The sequence below is a fragment of the Pseudophryne corroboree genome, chromosome 11 (assembly GCF_028390025.1).
Source record: "Pseudophryne corroboree isolate aPseCor3 chromosome 11, aPseCor3.hap2, whole genome shotgun sequence".
NCBI classification, from domain to species: domain Eukaryota; kingdom Metazoa; phylum Chordata; class Amphibia; order Anura; family Myobatrachidae; genus Pseudophryne; species Pseudophryne corroboree.
The window spans coordinates 165,198,452-165,216,319 of record NC_086454.1 but is presented as its reverse complement, the minus strand read 5'-3'; the positions used below and the strand labels follow the sequence as shown (position 1 = coordinate 165,216,319).

The 17,868-nt window shown below is 32.7% G+C and overlaps 9 non-coding genes across 9 annotated transcripts; 1 reads left to right on the top strand and 8 right to left on the bottom strand.

Annotated features, from left to right (window-relative positions):
* Positions 1-3,121: 3,121 nt before the first annotated feature.
* On the bottom strand, positions 3,122-3,193 carry TRNAQ-UUG (transfer RNA glutamine (anticodon UUG)). Its single transcript has one exon. It is a non-coding gene; the product is annotated as a tRNA-Gln (tRNA).
* Positions 3,194-4,150: 957 nt separating this feature from the next.
* Positions 4,151-4,224, top strand: TRNAT-UGU (transfer RNA threonine (anticodon UGU)). The gene has a single exon. It is a non-coding gene; the product is annotated as a tRNA-Thr (tRNA).
* Positions 4,225-4,783: 559 nt separating this feature from the next.
* TRNAQ-UUG (transfer RNA glutamine (anticodon UUG)) lies at positions 4,784-4,855 on the bottom strand. The gene has a single exon. It is a non-coding gene; the product is annotated as a tRNA-Gln (tRNA).
* Positions 4,856-8,107: 3,252 nt separating this feature from the next.
* On the bottom strand, positions 8,108-8,179 carry TRNAQ-UUG (transfer RNA glutamine (anticodon UUG)). The gene has a single exon. It is a non-coding gene; the product is annotated as a tRNA-Gln (tRNA).
* Positions 8,180-9,769: 1,590 nt separating this feature from the next.
* On the bottom strand, positions 9,770-9,841 carry TRNAQ-UUG (transfer RNA glutamine (anticodon UUG)). Its single transcript has one exon. It is a non-coding gene; the product is annotated as a tRNA-Gln (tRNA).
* A 1,592-nt stretch (positions 9,842-11,433) lies between these two features.
* TRNAQ-UUG (transfer RNA glutamine (anticodon UUG)) lies at positions 11,434-11,505 on the bottom strand. Its single transcript has one exon. It is a non-coding gene; the product is annotated as a tRNA-Gln (tRNA).
* A 1,590-nt stretch (positions 11,506-13,095) lies between these two features.
* On the bottom strand, positions 13,096-13,167 carry TRNAQ-UUG (transfer RNA glutamine (anticodon UUG)). Its single transcript has one exon. It is a non-coding gene; the product is annotated as a tRNA-Gln (tRNA).
* A 1,589-nt stretch (positions 13,168-14,756) lies between these two features.
* Positions 14,757-14,828, bottom strand: TRNAQ-UUG (transfer RNA glutamine (anticodon UUG)). The gene has a single exon. It is a non-coding gene; the product is annotated as a tRNA-Gln (tRNA).
* Positions 14,829-16,419: 1,591 nt separating this feature from the next.
* On the bottom strand, positions 16,420-16,491 carry TRNAQ-UUG (transfer RNA glutamine (anticodon UUG)). The gene has a single exon. It is a non-coding gene; the product is annotated as a tRNA-Gln (tRNA).
* Between the last annotated feature and the right edge of the window lie 1,377 nt (positions 16,492-17,868).

The window sequence follows — 17,868 nt, the reverse complement described above, 5'->3', positions numbered from 1 at the left end:
TTGTCTAAAACCAATGATAATATATAAAAAGTAACCTATTTTTAAGGAGAAGATAAATACTAGAAACCCAAATGCCTAGGACCAATTTCAGTTGGAGCATCACCCCTTATGTTATCCTAGCATTGAATTGACAGTTTTTCTGTATTGTCATATTTGCATATCAGCCGCTTACAATTGTTTCAAGCTTTATAACAGAGGACTGCCTTTTTTATAGACCAAGGATGAAAGTCTCTTGTGAGTTAAGTCTGATTATGACATCACAATTTGTAAATTAAGCTATAGTATGATTACAGAGTGTAGACTGAACAAAAAGTGCTTTCCTATGGATTGAAGTTTGTATTTTCTTAAGCTTTGCATTCCAAAAAGTGCTAGCATTCTCTATTTCCAAAGGGCACATTAAGCTACTTCCCCATTATATAGTTTTTGTGTTAAAAGTTATTTATACACAACTTGGTAAAACATACTAAATTTAACACATAATGAATTACATCCTGGGATTATCTTTATCAACAATCTGTAAATGGATAATAAAGATTGTGCATTAGATTTATCAGATTGATTTTGCTTAGAATTGCATTTACTCCTTGTCTAAATTGTTTATTTTTATACTATTATTAGATGCATTAATCTTTGTTGTTGTCCTATCTAATCATTTTTTTTATTTTGCAATGTGGAAAGAAACTGGTGCATTTTTATGATACCCATGCTTCAAGTGACTCTATGGCTTAAGCTGTTCCTTGAAAAATTAAATGCTATGCAAACAAAATATGTTCTGTGCTTTGAGGTACATTTGCCAGTTTTGTGTTTGCTTCTAGTAACATCTGTGTCCAGTTAGCTCAGTTGGTTAGAGCATGGCGCTTGTAATGCCAAGGTCATGGGTTTGATCCCTATTTTGGCTACTTGCTTTTCTTGATATACAAGAATGGAATAAGCTCATCGGTGTAGCATGAATACTTGAAAATATAATAGACACATATATCACAAAATCTCTAAAAATCCATATCAGAAGCCAGCATGAGTGTCATCCTTTGGTTGATGAAGATTTTTCTCTACATGGCTCATTGACTTTTGTCTCAAATCGAGCAATATGGCATACCTAAGATTTACAAGGGCAAATTAATCAGTTATTATATTGCTGCTCAAACATAGAGGGCACTAGGTGTTACTAGAAGAAGAAGATACGTTCTCCCCTCTCATTAGTGCACACTGAAGTAAAAAAAATTAAAATGGAGAATTTCTAAATACCAGAGCACAAGTAATGGATCTCTGCATTCTTATTGCATCTTTTCTTATTTCCAAATATTTGACATACTTCTGATTTGAAAAGTTTAAAAATGAGTTTAGACAAAGGACACCACTGAAAATGATGGAATTTATATGAATTGTAAATGAAGATTTGCAATACTCATACTTTGAATGAAAATGAAGCTTTAAACAAAAGGAGAAATAATCAACATTAGGTCCCACCGAGATTTGAACTTTGATTACTGGATTCAAAGTTCAGAGTGCTAACCATTACACCATGGAACCCTCAACTGAGCAAATACTTCTACTGAACTGAGCTCATCTTTTAAATGCAAAGAAAAGAAATTCAATACTTTATATATATGATTTCAAGTTTCTAATAAGCTCAGGGATGCAATAGGTGTTATGTAGAATATTTGTCTAAAACCAATGATAATATATAAAAAGTAACCTATTTTTAAGGAGAAGATAAATACTAGAAACCCAAATGCCTAGGACCAATTTCAGTTGGAGCATCACCCCTTATGTTATCCTAGCATTGAATTGACAGTTTTTCTGTATTGTCATATTTGCATATCAGCCGCTTACAATTGTTTCAAGCTTTATAACAGAGGACTGCCTTTTTTTATAGACCAAGGATGAAAGTCTCTTGTGAGTTAAGTCTGATTATGACATCACAATTTGTAAATTAAGCTATAGTATGATTACAGAGTGTAGACTGAACAAAAAGTGCTTTCCTATGGATTGAAGTTTGTATTTTCTTAAGCTTTGCATTCCAAAATGTGCTAGCATTCTCTATTTCCAAAGGGCATGTTAAGCTAATTCCCCAATATATATTTTTTGTGTTAAAAGTTATTTACACACCATGGTAAGACATACTAAATTTAACACATAATGAATTACATCCTGGGATTATCTTTATCAACAATCTGTAAATGGATAATAAAGATTGTGCATTAGATTTATCAGATTGATTTTGCTTAGAATTGCATTTACTCCTTGTCTAAATTGTCTATTTTTATACTATTATTAGATGCATTAATCTTTGTTGTTGTCCTATCTAATCATTTTTTATTTTATTTTGCAATGTGGAAAGAAACTGGTGCATTTTTATGATACCCATGCTTCAAGTGACTCTATGGCTTAAGCTGTTCCTTGAAAAATTAAATGCTATGCAAACAAAATATGTTCTGTGCTTTGAGGTACATTTGCCAGTTTTGTGTTTGCTTCTAGTAACATCTGTGGCCAGTTAGCTCAGTTGGTTAGAGCGTGGAGTATGTAATGCCAAGGTCATGGGTTCGTTCCCTGTTTTGGCTACTTGCTTTTCTTGATGGACAAGAATGGAATAAGCTCATCGGTGTAGCATGAATACATGAAAACATAATAGACACATATATCACAAAATCTCTAAAAATCCATATCAGAAGCCAGCATGAGTGTCATCCTTTGGTTGATGAAGATTTTTCTCTACATGGCTCATTGACTTTTGTCTCAAATCGAGCAATATGGCATACCTAAGATTTACAAGGGCAAATTAATCAGTTATTATATTGCTGCTCAAACATAGAGGGCACTAGGTGTTACTAGAAGAAGAAGATACGTTCTCCCCTCTCATTAGTGCACACTAAAGTAAAAAAAATTAAAATGGAGAATTTCTAAACACCAGAGCACAAGTAATGGATCTCTGCATTCTTATTGCATCTTTTATTATTTCCAAATATTTGACATACTTCTGATTTGAAAAGTTTAAAAATGAGTTTAGACAAAGGACACCACTGAAAATGATGGAATTTATATGAATTGTAAATGAAGATTTGCAATACTCATACTTTGAATGAAAATGAAGCTTTAAACAAAAGGAGAAATAATCAACATTAGGTCCCACCGAGATTTGAACTCGGATTACTGGATTCAAAGTTCAGAGTGCTAACCATTACACCATGGAACCCTCAACTGAGCAAATACTTCTACTGAACTGAGCTCATCTTTTAAATGCAAAGAAAAGAAATTCAATACTTTATATATATGATTTCAAGTTTCTAATAAGCTCAGGGATGCAATAGGTGTTATGTAGAATATTTGTCTAAAACCAATGATAATATATAAAAAGTAACCTATTTTTAAGGAGAAGATAAATACTAGAAACCCAAATGCCTAGGACCAATTTCAGTTGGAGCATCACCCCTTATGTTATCCTAGCATTGAATTGACAGTTTTTCTGTATTGTCATATTTGCATATCAGCCGCTTACAATTGTTTCAAGCTTTATAACAGAGGACTGCCTTTTTTTATAGACCAAGGATGAAAGTCTCTTGTGAGTTAAGTCTGATTATGACATCAGAATTTGTAAATTAAGCTATAGTATGATTACAGAGTGTAGACTGAACAAAAAGTGCTTTCCTATGGATTGAAGTTTGTATTTTCTTAAGCTTTGCATTCCAAAATGTGCTAGCATTCTCTATTTCCAAAGGGCATGTTAAGCTAATTCCCCAATATATATTTTTTGTGTAAAAAGTTATTTACACACCATGGTAAGACATACTAAATTTAACACATAATGAATTACATCCTGGGATTATCTTTATCAACAATCTGTAAATGGATAATAAAGATTGTGCATTAGATTTATCAGATTGATTTTGCTTAGAATTGCATTTACTCCTTGTCTAAATTGTCTATTTTTATACTATTATTAGATGCATTAATCTTTGTTGTTGTCCTATCTAATCATTTTTTTTTTATTTTGCAATGTGGAAAGAAACTGGTGCATTGTTATGATACCCATGCTTCAAGTGACTCTATGGCTTAAGCTGTTCCTTGAAAAATTAAATGCTATGCAAACAAAATATGTTCTGTGCTTTGAGGTACATTTGCCAGTTTTGTGTTTGCTTCTAGTAACATCTGTGGCCAGTTAGCTCAGTTGGTTAGAGCATGGCGCTTGTAATGCCAAGGTCATGGGTTTGATCCCTATTTTGGCTACTTGCTTTTCTTGATATACAAGAATGGAATAAGCTCATCGGTGTAGCATGAATACTTGAAAATATAATAGACACATATATCACAAAATCTCTAAAAATCCATATCAGAAGCCAGCATGAGTGTCATCCTTTGGTTGATGAAGATTTTTCTCTACATGGCTCATTGACTTTTGTCTCAAATCGAGCAATATGGCATACCTAAGATTTGCAAGGGCAAATTAATCAGTTATTATATTGCTGCTCAAACATAGAGGGCACTAGGTGTTACTAGAAGAAGAAGATACGTTCTCCCCTCTCATTAGTGCACACTGAAGTAAAAAAAATTAAAATGGAGAATTTCTAAACACCAGAGCACAAGTATTGGATCTCTGCATTCTTATTGCATCTTTTCTTATTTCCAAATATTTGACATACTTCTGATTTGAAAAGTTTAAAAATGAGTTTAGACAAAGGACACCACTGAAAATGATGGAATTTATATGAATTGTAAATGAAGATTTGCAATACTCATACTTTGAATGAAAATGAAGCTTTAAACAAAAGGAGAAATAATCAACATTAGGTCCCACCGAGATTTGAACTCGGATTACTGGATTCAAAGTCCAGAGTGCTAACCATTACACCATGGAACCCTCAACTGAGCAAATACTTCTACTGAACTGAGCTCATCTTTTAAATGCAAAGAAAAGAAATTCAATACTTTATATATATGATTTCAAGTTTCTAATAAGCTCAGGGATGCAATAGGTGTTATGTAGAATATTTGTCTAAAACCAATGATAATATATAAAAAGTAACCTATTTTTAAGGAGAAGATAAATACTAGAAACCCAAATGCCTAGGACCAATTTCAGTTGGAGCATCACCCCTTATGTTATCCTAGCATTGAATTGACAGTTTTTCTGTATTGTCATATTTGCATATCAGCCGCTTACAATTGTTTCAAGCTTTATAACAGAGGACTGCCTTTTTTATAGACCAAGGATGAAAGTCTCTTGTGAGTTAAGTCTGATTATGACATCACAATTTGTAAATTAAGCTATAGTATGATTACAGAGTGTAGACTGAACAAAAAGTGCTTTCCTATGGATTGAAGTTTGTATTTTCTTAAGCTTTGCATTCCAAAAAGTGCTAGCATTCTCTATTTCCAAAGGGCACATTAAGCTACTTCCCCATTATATATTTTTTGTGTTAAAAGTTATTTATACACAACTTGGTAAAACATACTAAATTTAACACATAATGAATTACATCCTGGGATTATCTTTATCAACAATCTGTAAATGGATAATAAAGATTGTGCATTAGATTTATCAGATTGATTTTGCTTAGAATTGCATTTACTCCTTGTCTAAATTGTTTATTTTTATACTATTATTAGATGCATTAATCTTTGTTGTTGTCCTATCTAATCATTTTTTTTATTTTGCAATGTGGAAAGAAACTGGTGCATTTTTATGATACCCATGCTTCAAGTGACTCTATGGCTTAAGCTGTTCCTTGAAAAATTAAATGCTATGCAAACAAAATATGTTCTGTGCTTTGAGGTACATTTGCCAGTTTTGTGTTTGCTTCTAGTAACATCTGTGTCCAGTTAGCTCAGTTGGTTAGAGCATGGCGCTTGTAATGCCAAGGTCATGGGTTTGATCCCTATTTTGGCTACTTGCTTTTCTTGATATACAAGAATGGAATAAGCTCATCGGTGTAGCATGAATACTTGAAAATATAATAGACACATATATCACAAAATCTCTAAAAATCCATATCAGAAGCCAGCATGAGTGTCATCCTTTGGTTGATGAAGATTTTTCTCTACATGGCTCATTGACTTTTGTCTCAAATCGAGCAATATGGCATACCTAAGATTTACAAGGGCAAATTAATCAGTTATTATATTGCTGCTCAAACATAGAGGGCACTAGGTGTTACTAGAAGAAGAAGATACGTTCTCCCCTCTCATTAGTGCACACTGAAGTAAAAAAAATTAAAATGGAGAATTTCTAAATACCAGAGCACAAGTAATGGATCTCTGCATTCTTATTGCATCTTTTCTTATTTCCAAATATTTGACATACTTCTGATTTGAAAAGTTTAAAAATGAGTTTAGACAAAGGACACCACTGAAAATGATGGAATTTATATGAATTGTAAATGAAGATTTGCAATACTCATACTTTGAATGAAAATGAAGCTTTAAACAAAAGGAGAAATAATCAACATTAGGTCCTACCGAGATTTGAACTTGGATTACTGGATTCAAAGTCCAGAGTGCTAACCATTACACCATGGAACCCTCAACTGAGCAAATACTTCTACTGAACTGAGCTCATCTTTTAAATGCAAAGAAAAGAAATTCAATACTTTATATATATGATTTCAAGTTTCTAATAAGCTCAGGGATGCAATAGGTGTTATGTAGAATATTTGTCTAAAACCAATGATAATATATAAAAAGTAACCTATTTTTAAGGAGAAGATAAATACTAGAAACCCAAATGCCTAGGACCAATTTCAGTTGGAGCATCACCCCTTATGTTATCCTAGCATTGAATTGACAGTTTTTCTGTATTGTCATATTTGCATATCAGCCGCTTACAATTGTTTCAAGCTTTATAACAGAGGACTGCCTTTTTTTATAGACCAAGGATGAAAGTCTCTTGTGAGTTAAGTCTGATTATGACATCACAATTTGTAAATTAAGCTATAGTATGATTACAGAGTGTAGACTGAACAAAAAGTGCTTTCCTATGGATTGAAGTTTGTATTTTCTTAAGCTTTGCATTCCAAAATGTGCTAGCATTCTCTATTTCCAAAGGGCATGTTAAGCTAATTCCCCAATATATATTTTTTGTGTTAAAAGTTATTTACACACCATGGTAAGACATACTAAATTTAACACATAATGAATTACATCCTGGGATTATCTTTATCAACAATCTGTAAATGGATAATAAAGATTGTGCATTAGATTTATCAGATTGATTTTGCTTAGAATTGCATTTACTCCTTGTCTAAATTGTCTATTTTTATACTATTATTAGATGCATTAATCTTTGTTGTTGTCCTATCTAATCATTTTTTATTTTATTTTGCAATGTGGAAAGAAACTGGTGCATTTTTATGATACCCATGCTTCAAGTGACTCTATGGCTTAAGCTGTTCCTTGAAAAATTAAATGCTATGCAAACAAAATATGTTCTGTGCTTTGAGGTACATTTGCCAGTTTTGTGTTTGCTTCTAGTAACATCTGTGGCCAGTTAGCTCAGTTGGTTAGAGCGTGGAGTATGTAATGCCAAGGTCATGGGTTCGTTCCCTGTTTTGGCTACTTGCTTTTCTTGATGGACAAGAATGGAATAAGCTCATCGGTGTAGCATGAATACATGAAAACATAATAGACACATATATCACAAAATCTCTAAAAATCCATATCAGAAGCCAGCATGAGTGTCATCCTTTGGTTGATGAAGATTTTTCTCTACATGGCTCATTGACTTTTGTCTCAAATCGAGCAATATGGCATACCTAAGATTTACAAGGGCAAATTAATCAGTTATTATATTGCTGCTCAAACATAGAGGGCACTAGGTGTTACTAGAAGAAGAAGATACGTTCTCCCCTCTCATTAGTGCACACTAAAGTAAAAAAAATTAAAATGGAGAATTTCTAAACACCAGAGCACAAGTAATGGATCTCTGCATTCTTATTGCATCTTTTATTATTTCCAAATATTTGACATACTTCTGATTTGAAAAGTTTAAAAATGAGTTTAGACAAAGGACACCACTGAAAATGATGGAATTTATATGAATTGTAAATGAAGATTTGCAATACTCATACTTTGAATGAAAATGAAGCTTTAAACAAAAGGAGAAATAATCAACATTAGATCCCACCGAGATTTGAACTCGGATTACTGGATTCAAAGTCCAGAGTGCTAACCATTACACCATGGAACCCTCAACTGAGCAAATACTTCTACTGAACTGAGCTCATCTTTTAAATGCAAAGAAAAGAAATTCAATACTTTATATATATGATTTCAAGTTTCTAATAAGCTCAGGGATGCAATAGGTGTTATGTAGAATATTTGTCTAAAACCAATGATAATATATAAAAAGTAACCTATTTTTAAGGAGAAGATAAATACTAGAAACCCAAATGCCTAGGACCAATTTCAGTTGGAGCATCACCCCTTATGTTATCCTAGCATTGAATTGACAGTTTTTCTGTATTGTCATATTTGCATATCAGCCGCTTACAATTGTTTCAAGCTTTATAACAGAGGACTGCCTTTTTTTATAGACCAAGGATGAAAGTCTCTTGTGAGTTAAGTCTGATTATGACATCACAATTTGTAAATTAAGCTATAGTATGATTACAGAGTGTAGACTGAACAAAAAGTGCTTTCCTATGGATTGAAGTTTGTATTTTCTTAAGCTTTGCATTCCAAAATGTGCTAGCATTCTCTATTTCCAAAGGGCATGTTAAGCTAATTCCCCAATATATATTTTTTGTGTTAAAAGTTATTTACACACCATGGTAAGACATACTAAATTTAACACATAATGAATTACATCCTGGGATTATCTTTATCAACAATCTGTAAATGGATAATAAAGATTGTGCATTAGATTTATCAGATTGATTTTGCTTAGAATTGCATTTACTCCTTGTCTAAATTGTCTATTTTTATACTATTATTAGATGCATTAATCTTTGTTGTTGTCCTATCTAATCATTTTTTTTTTATTTTGCAATGTGGAAAGAAACTGGTGCATTTTTATGATACCCATGCTTCAAGTGACTCTATGGCTTAAGCTGTTCCTTGAAAAATTAAATGCTATGCAAACAAAATATGTTCTGTGCTTTGAGGTACATTTGCCAGTTTTGTGTTTGCTTCTAGTAACATCTGTGGCCAGTTAGCTCAGTTGGTTAGAGCGTGGAGTATGTAATGCCAAGGTCATGGGTTCGTTCCCTGTTTTGGCTACTTGCTTTTCTTGATGGACAAGAATGGAATAAGCTCATCGGTGTAGCATGAATACATGAAAACATAATAGACACATATATCACAAAATCTCTAAAAATCCATATCAGAAGCCAGCATGAGTGTCATCCTTTGGTTGATGAAGATTTTTCTCTACATGGCTCATTGACTTTTGTCTCAAATCGAGCAATATGGCATACCTAAGATTTACAAGGGCAAATTAATCAGTTATTATATTGCTGCTCAAACATAGAGGGCACTAGGTGTTACTAGAAGAAGAAGATACGTTCTCCCCTCTCATTAGTGCACACTAAAGTAAAAAAAATTAAAATGGAGAATTTCTAAACACCAGAGCACAAGTAATGGATCTCTGCATTCTTATTGCATCTTTTATTATTTCCAAATATTTGACATACTTCTGATTTGAAAAGTTTAAAAATGAGTTTAGACAAAGGACACCACTGAAAATGATGGAATTTATATGAATTGTAAATGAAGATTTGCAATACTCATACTTTGAATGAAAATGAAGCTTTAAACAAAAGGAGAAATAATCAACATTAGATCCCACCGAGATTTGAACTCGGATTACTGGATTCAAAGTCCAGAGTGCTAACCATTACACCATGGAACCCTCAACTGAGCAAATACTTCTACTGAACTGAGCTCATCTTTTAAATGCAAAGAAAAGAAATTCAATACTTTATATATATGATTTCAAGTTTCTAATAAGCTCAGGGATGCAATAGGTGTTATGTAGAATATTTGTCTAAAACCAATGATAATATATAAAAAGTAACCTATTTTTAAGGAGAAGATAAATACTAGAAACCCAAATGCCTAGGACCAATTTCAGTTGGAGCATCACCCCTTATGTTATCCTAGCATTGAATTGACAGTTTTTCTGTATTGTCATATTTGCATATCAGCCGCTTACAATTGTTTCAAGCTTTATAACAGAGGACTGCCTTTTTTTATAGACCAAGGATGAAAGTCTCTTGTGAGTTAAGTCTGATTATGACATCACAATTTGTAAATTAAGCTATAGTATGATTACAGAGTGTAGACTGAACAAAAAGTGCTTTCCTATGGATTGAAGTTTGTATTTTCTTAAGCTTTGCATTCCAAAATGTGCTAGCATTCTCTATTTCCAAAGGGCATGTTAAGCTAATTCCCCAATATATATTTTTTGTGTTAAAAGTTATTTACACACCATGGTAAGACATACTAAATTTAACACATAATGAATTACATCCTGGGATTATCTTTATCAACAATCTGTAAATGGATAATAAAGATTGTGCATTAGATTTATCAGATTGATTTTGCTTAGAATTGCATTTACTCCTTGTCTAAATTGTCTATTTTTATACTATTATTAGATGCATTAATCTTTGTTGTTGTCCTATCTAATCATTTTTTTTTTTTATTTTGCAATGTGGAAAGAAACTGGTGCATTTTTATGATACCCATGCTTCAAGTGACTCTATGGCTTAAGCTGTTCCTTGAAAAATTAAATGCTATGCAAACAAAATATGTTCTGTGCTTTGAGGTACATTTGCCAGTTTTGTGTTTGCTTCTAGTAACGTCTGTGGCCAGTTAGCTCAGTTGGTTAGAGCGTGGAGTATGTAATGCCAAGGTCATGGGTTCGTTCCCTGTTTTGGCTACTTGCTTTTCTTGATGGACAAGAATGGAATAAGCTCATCGGTGTAGCATGAATACATGAAAACATAATAGACACATATATCACAAAATCTCTAAAAATCCATATCAGAAGCCAGCATGAGTGTCATCCTTTGGTTGATGAAGATTTTTCTCTACATGGCTCATTGACTTTTGTCTCAAATCGAGCAATATGGCATACCTAAGATTTACAAGGGCAAATTAATCAGTTATTATATTGCTGCTCAAACATAGAGGGCACTAGGTGTTACTAGAAGAAGAAGATACGTTCTCCCCTCTCATTAGTGCACACTAAAGTAAAAAAAATTAAAATGGAGAATTTCTAAACACCAGAGCACAAGTAATGGATCTCTGCATTCTTATTGCATCTTTTATTATTTCCAAATATTTGACAAACTTCTGATTTGAAAAGTTTAAAAATGAGTTTAGACAAAGGACACCACTGAAAATGATGGAATTTATATGAATTGTAAATGAAGATTTGCAATACTCATACTTTGAATGAAAATGAAGCTTTAAACAAAAGGAGAAATAATCAACATTAGGTCCCACCGAGATTTGAACTCGGATTACTGGATTCAAAGTCCAGAGTGCTAACCATTACACCATGGAACCCTCAACTGAGCAAATACTTCTACTGAACTGAGCTCATCTTTTAAATGCAAAGAAAAGAAATTCAATACTTTATATATATGATTTCAAGTTTCTAATAAGCTCAGGGATGCAATAGGTGTTATGTAGAATATTTGTCTAAAACCAATGATAATATATAAAAAGTAACCTATTTTTAAGGAGAAGATAAATACTAGAAACCCAAATGCCTAGGACCAATTTCAGTTGGAGCATCACCCCTTATGTTATCCTAGCATTGAATTGACAGTTTTTCTGTATTGTCATATTTGCATATCAGCCGCTTACAATTGTTTCAAGCTTTATAACAGAGGACTGCCTTTTTTTAAAGACCAAGGATGAAAGTCTCTTGTGAGTTAAGTCTGATTATGACATCACAATTTGTAAATTAAGCTATAGTATGATTACAGAGTTTAGACTGAACAAAAAGTGCTTTCCTATGGATTGAAGTTTGTATTTTCTTAAGCTTTGCATTCCAAAATGTGCTAGCATTCTCTATTTCCAAAGGGCATGTTAAGCTAATTCCCCATTATATATTTTTTGTGTTAAAAGTTATTTATACACACCATGGTAAGACATACTAAATTTAACACATAATGAATTACATCCTGGGATTATCTTTATCAACAATCTGTAAATGGATAATAAAGATTGTGCATTAGATTTATCAGATTGATTTTGCTTAGAATTGCATTTACTCCTTGTCTAAATTGTCTATTTTTATACTATTATTAGATGCATTAATCTTTGTTGTTGTCCTATCTAATCATTTTTTTTTATTTTGCAATGTGGAAAGAAACTGGTGCATTTTTATGATACCCATGCTTCAAGTGACTCTATGGCTTAAGCTGTTCCTTGAAAAATTAAATGCTATGCAAACAAAATATGTTCTGTGCTTTGAGGTACATTTGCCAGTTTTGTGTTTGCTTCTAGTAACATCTGTGGCCAGTTAGCTCAGTTGGTTAGAGCGTTGAGTATGTAATGCCAAGGTCATGGGTTCGATCCCTGTTTTGGCTACTTGCTTTTCTTGATGGACAAGAATGGAATAAGCTCATCGGTGTAGCATGAATACATGAAAAAATAATAGACACATATATCACAAAATCTCTAAAAATCCATATCAGAAGCCAGCATGAGTGTCATCCTTTGGCTGATGAAGATTTTTCTCTACATGGCTCATTGACTTTTGTCTCAAATCGAGCAATATGGCATACCTATGATTTGCAATGGCAAATTAATCAGTTATTATATTGCTGCTCAAACATAGAGGGCACTAGGTGTTGCTAGAAGAAGAAGATACGTTCTCCCCTCTCATTAGTGCACACTGAAGTAAAAAAATTAAAATGGAGAATTTCTAAACACCAGAGCACAAGTAATGGATCTCTGCATTCTTATTGCATCTTTTCTTATTTCCAAATATTTGACATACTTCTGATTTGAAAAGTTTAAAAATGAGTTTAGACAAAGGACACCACTGAAAATGATGGAATTTATATGAATTGTAAATGAAGATTTGCAATACTCATACTTTGAATGAAAATGAAGCTTTAAACAAAAGGAGAAATAATCAACATTAGGTCCCACCGAGATTTGAACTCGGATTACTGGATTCAAAGTCCAGAGTGCTAACCATTACACCATGGAACCCTCAACTGAGCAAATACTTCTACTGAACTGAGCTCATCTTTTAAATGCAAAGAAAAGAAATTCAATACTTTATATATATGATTTCAAGTTTCTAATAAGCTCAGGGATGCAATAGGTGTTATGTAGAATATTTGTCTAAAACCAATGATAATATATAAAAAGTAACCTATTTTTAAGGAGAAGATAAATACTAGAAACCCAAATGCCTAGGACCAATTTCAGTTGGAGCATCACCCCTTATGTTATCCTAGCATTGAATTGACAGTTTTTCTGTATTGTCATATTTGCATATCAGCCGCTTACAATTGTTTCAAGCTTTATAACAGAGGACTGCCTTTTTTATAGACCAAGGATGAAAGTCTCTTGTGAGTTAAGTCTGATTATGACATCACAATTTGTAAATTAAGCTATAGTATGATTACAGAGTGTAGACTGAACAAAAAGTGCTTTCCTATGGATTGAAGTTTGTATTTTCTTAAGCTTTGCATTCCAAAAAGTGCTAGCATTCTCTATTTCCAAAGGGCACATTAAGCTACTTCCCCATTATATATTTTTTGTGTTAAAAGTTATTTATACACAACTTGGTAAAACATACTAAATTTAACACATAATGAATTACATCCTGGGATTATCTTTATCAACAATCTGTAAATGGATAATAAAGATTGTGCATTAGATTTATCAGATTGATTTTGCTTAGAATTGCATTTACTCCTTGTCTAAATTGTTTATTTTTATACTATTATTAGATGCATTAATCTTTGTTGTTGTCCTATCTAATCATTTTTTTTATTTTGCAATGTGGAAAGAAACTGGTGCATTTTTATGATACCCATGCTTCAAGTGACTCTATGGCTTAAGCTGTTCCTTGAAAAATTAAATGCTATGCAAACAAAATATGTTCTGTGCTTTGAGGTACATTTGCCAGTTTTGTGTTTGCTTCTAGTAACATCTGTGTCCAGTTAGCTCAGTTGGTTAGAGCATGGCGCTTGTAATGCCAAGGTCATGGGTTTGATCCCTATTTTGGCTACTTGCTTTTCTTGATATACAAGAATGGAATAAGCTCATCGGTGTAGCATGAATACTTGAAAATATAATAGACACATATATCACAAAATCTCTAAAAATCCATATCAGAAGCCAGCATGAGTGTCATCCTTTGGTTGATGAAGATTTTTCTCTACATGGCTCATTGACTTTTGTCTCAAATCGAGCAATATGGCATACCTAAGATTTACAAGGGCAAATTAATCAGTTATTATATTGCTGCTCAAACATAGAGGGCACTAGGTGTTACTAGAAGAAGAAGATACGTTCTCCCCTCTCATTAGTGCACACTGAAGTAAAAAAAATTAAAATGGAGAATTTCTAAATACCAGAGCACAAGTAATGGATCTCTGCATTCTTATTGCATCTTTTCTTATTTCCAAATATTTGACATACTTCTGATTTGAAAAGTTTAAAAATGAGTTTAGACAAAGGACACCACTGAAAATGATGGAATTTATATGAATTGTAAATGAAGATTTGCAATACTCATACTTTGAATGAAAATGAAGCTTTAAACAAAAGGAGAAATAATCAACATTAGGTCCCACCGAGATTTGAACTTGGATTACTGGATTCAAAGTCCAGAGTGCTAACCATTACACCATGGAACCCTCAACAGAGCAAATGCTTCTACTGAACTGAGCTCATCTTTTAAATGCAAAGAAAAGAAATTCAATACTTTATATATATGATTTCAAGTTTCTAATAAGCTCAGGGATGCAATAGGTGTTATGTAGAATATTTGTCTAAAACCAATGATAATATATAAAAAGTAACCTATTTTTAAGGAGAAGATAAATACTAGAAACCCAAATGCCTAGGACCAATTTCAGTTGGAGCATCACCCCTTATGTTATCCTAGCATTGAATTGACAGTTTTTCTGTATTGTCATATTTGCATATCAGCCGCTTACAATTGTTTCAAGCTTTATAACAGAGGACTGCCTTTTTTTATAGACCAAGGATGAAAGTCTCTTGTGAGTTAAGTCTGATTATGACATCACAATTTGTAAATTAAGCTATAGTATGATTACAGAGTGTAGACTGAACAAAAAGTGCTTTCCTATGGATTGAAGTTTGTATTTTCTTAAGCTTTGCATTCCAAAATGTGCTAGCATTCTCTATTTCCAAAGGGCATGTTAAGCTAATTCCCCAATATATATTTTTTGTGTTAAAAGTTATTTACACACCATGGTAAGACATACTAAATTTAACACATAATGAATTACATCCTGGGATTATCTTTATCAACAATCTGTAAATGGATAATAAAGATTGTGCATTAGATTTATCAGATTGATTTTGCTTAGAATTGCATTTACTCCTTGTCTAAATTGTCTATTTTTATACTATTATTAGATGCATTAATCTTTGTTGTTGTCCTATCTAATCATTTTTTATTTTATTTTGCAATGTGGAAAGAAACTGGTGCATTTTTATGATACCCATGCTTCAAGTGACTCTATGGCTTAAGCTGTTCCTTGAAAAATTAAATGCTATGCAAACAAAATATGTTCTGTGCTTTGAGGTACATTTGCCAGTTTTGTGTTTGCTTCTAGTAACATCTGTGGCCAGTTAGCTCAGTTGGTTAGAGCGTGGAGTATGTAATGCCAAGGTCATGGGTTCGTTCCCTGTTTTGGCTACTTGCTTTTCTTGATGGACAAGAATGGAATAAGCTCATCGGTGTAGCATGAATACATGAAAACATAATAGACACATATATCACAAAATCTCTAAAAATCCATATCAGAAGCCAGCATGAGTGTCATCCTTTGGTTGATGAAGATTTTTCTCTACATGGCTCATTGACTTTTGTCTCAAATCGAGCAATATGGCATACCTAAGATTTACAAGGGCAAATTAATCAGTTATTATATTGCTGCTCAAACATAGAGGCCACTAGGTGTTACTAGAAGAAGAAGATACGTTCTCCCCTCTCATTAGTGCACACTAAAGTAAAAAAAATTAAAATGGAGAATTTCTAAACACCAGAGCACAAGTAATGGATCTCTGCATTCTTATTGCATCTTTTATTATTTCCAAATATTTGACATACTTCTGATTTGAAAAGTTTAAAAATGAGTTTAGACAAAGGACACCACTGAAAATGATGGAATTTATATGAATTGTAAATGAAGATTTGCAATACTCATACTTTGAATGAAAATGAAGCTTTAAACAAAAGGAGAAATAATCAACATTAGGTCCCACCGAGATTTGAACTCGGATTACTGGATTCAAAGTCCAGAGTGCTAACCATTACACCATGGAACCCTCAACTGAGCAAATACTTCTACTGAACTGAGCTCATCTTTTAAATGCAAAGAAAAGAAATTCAATACTTTATATATATGATTTCAAGTTTCTAATAAGCTCAGGGATGCAATAGGTGTTATGTAGAATATTTGTCTAAAACCAATGATAATATATAAAAAGTAACCTATTTTTAAGGAGAAGATAAATACTAGAAACCCAAATGCCTAGGACCAATTTCAGTTGGAGCATCACCCCTTATGTTATCCTAGCATTGAATTGACAGTTTTTCTGTATTGTCATATTTGCATATCAGCCGCTTACAATTGTTTCAAGCTTTATAACAGAGGACTGCCTTTTTTTATAGACCAAGGATGAAAGTCTCTTGTGAGTTAAGTCTGATTATGACATCACAATTTGTAAATTAAGCTATAGTATGATTACAGAGTGTAGACTGAACAAAAAGTGCTTTCCTATGGATTGAAGTTTGTATTTTCTTAAGCTTTGCATTCCAAAATGTGCTAGCATTCTCTATTTCCAAAGGGCATGTTAAGCTAATTCCCCAATATATATTTTTTGTGTAAAAAGTTATTTACACACCATGGTAAGACATACTAAATTTAACACATAATGAATTACATCCTGGGATTATCTTTATCAACAATCTGTAAATGGATAATAAAGATTGTGCATTAGATTTATCAGATTGATTTTGCTTAGAATTGCATTTACTCCTTGTCTAAATTGTCTATTTTTATACTATTATTAGATGCATTAATCTTTGTTGTTGTCCTATCTAATCATTTTTATTTTTATTTTGCAATGTGGAAAGAAACTGGTGCATTTTTATGATACCCATGCTTCAAGTGACTCTATGGCTTAAGCTGTTCCTTGAAAAATTAAATGCTATGCAAACAAAATATGTTCTGTGCTTTGAGGTACATTTGCCAGTTTTGTGTTTGCTTCTAGTAACGTCTGTGGCCAGTTAGCTCAGTTGGTTAGAGCGTGGAGTATGTAATGCCAAGGTCATGGGTTCGTTCCCTGTTTTGGCTACTTGCTTTTCTTGATGGACAAGAATGGAATAAGCTCATCGGTGTAGCATGAATACATGAAAACATAATAGACACATATATCACAAAATCTCTAAAAATCCATATCAGAAGCCAGCATGAGTGTCATCCTTTGGTTGATGAAGATTTTTCTCTACATGGCTCATTGACTTTTGTCTCAAATCGAGCAATATGGCATACCTAAGATTTACAAGGGCAAATTAATCAGTTATTATATTGCTGCTCAAACATAGAGGGCACTAGGTGTTACTAGAAGAAGAAGATACGTTCTCCCCTCTCATTAGTGCACACTAAAGTAAAAAAAATTAAAATGGAGAATTTCTAAACA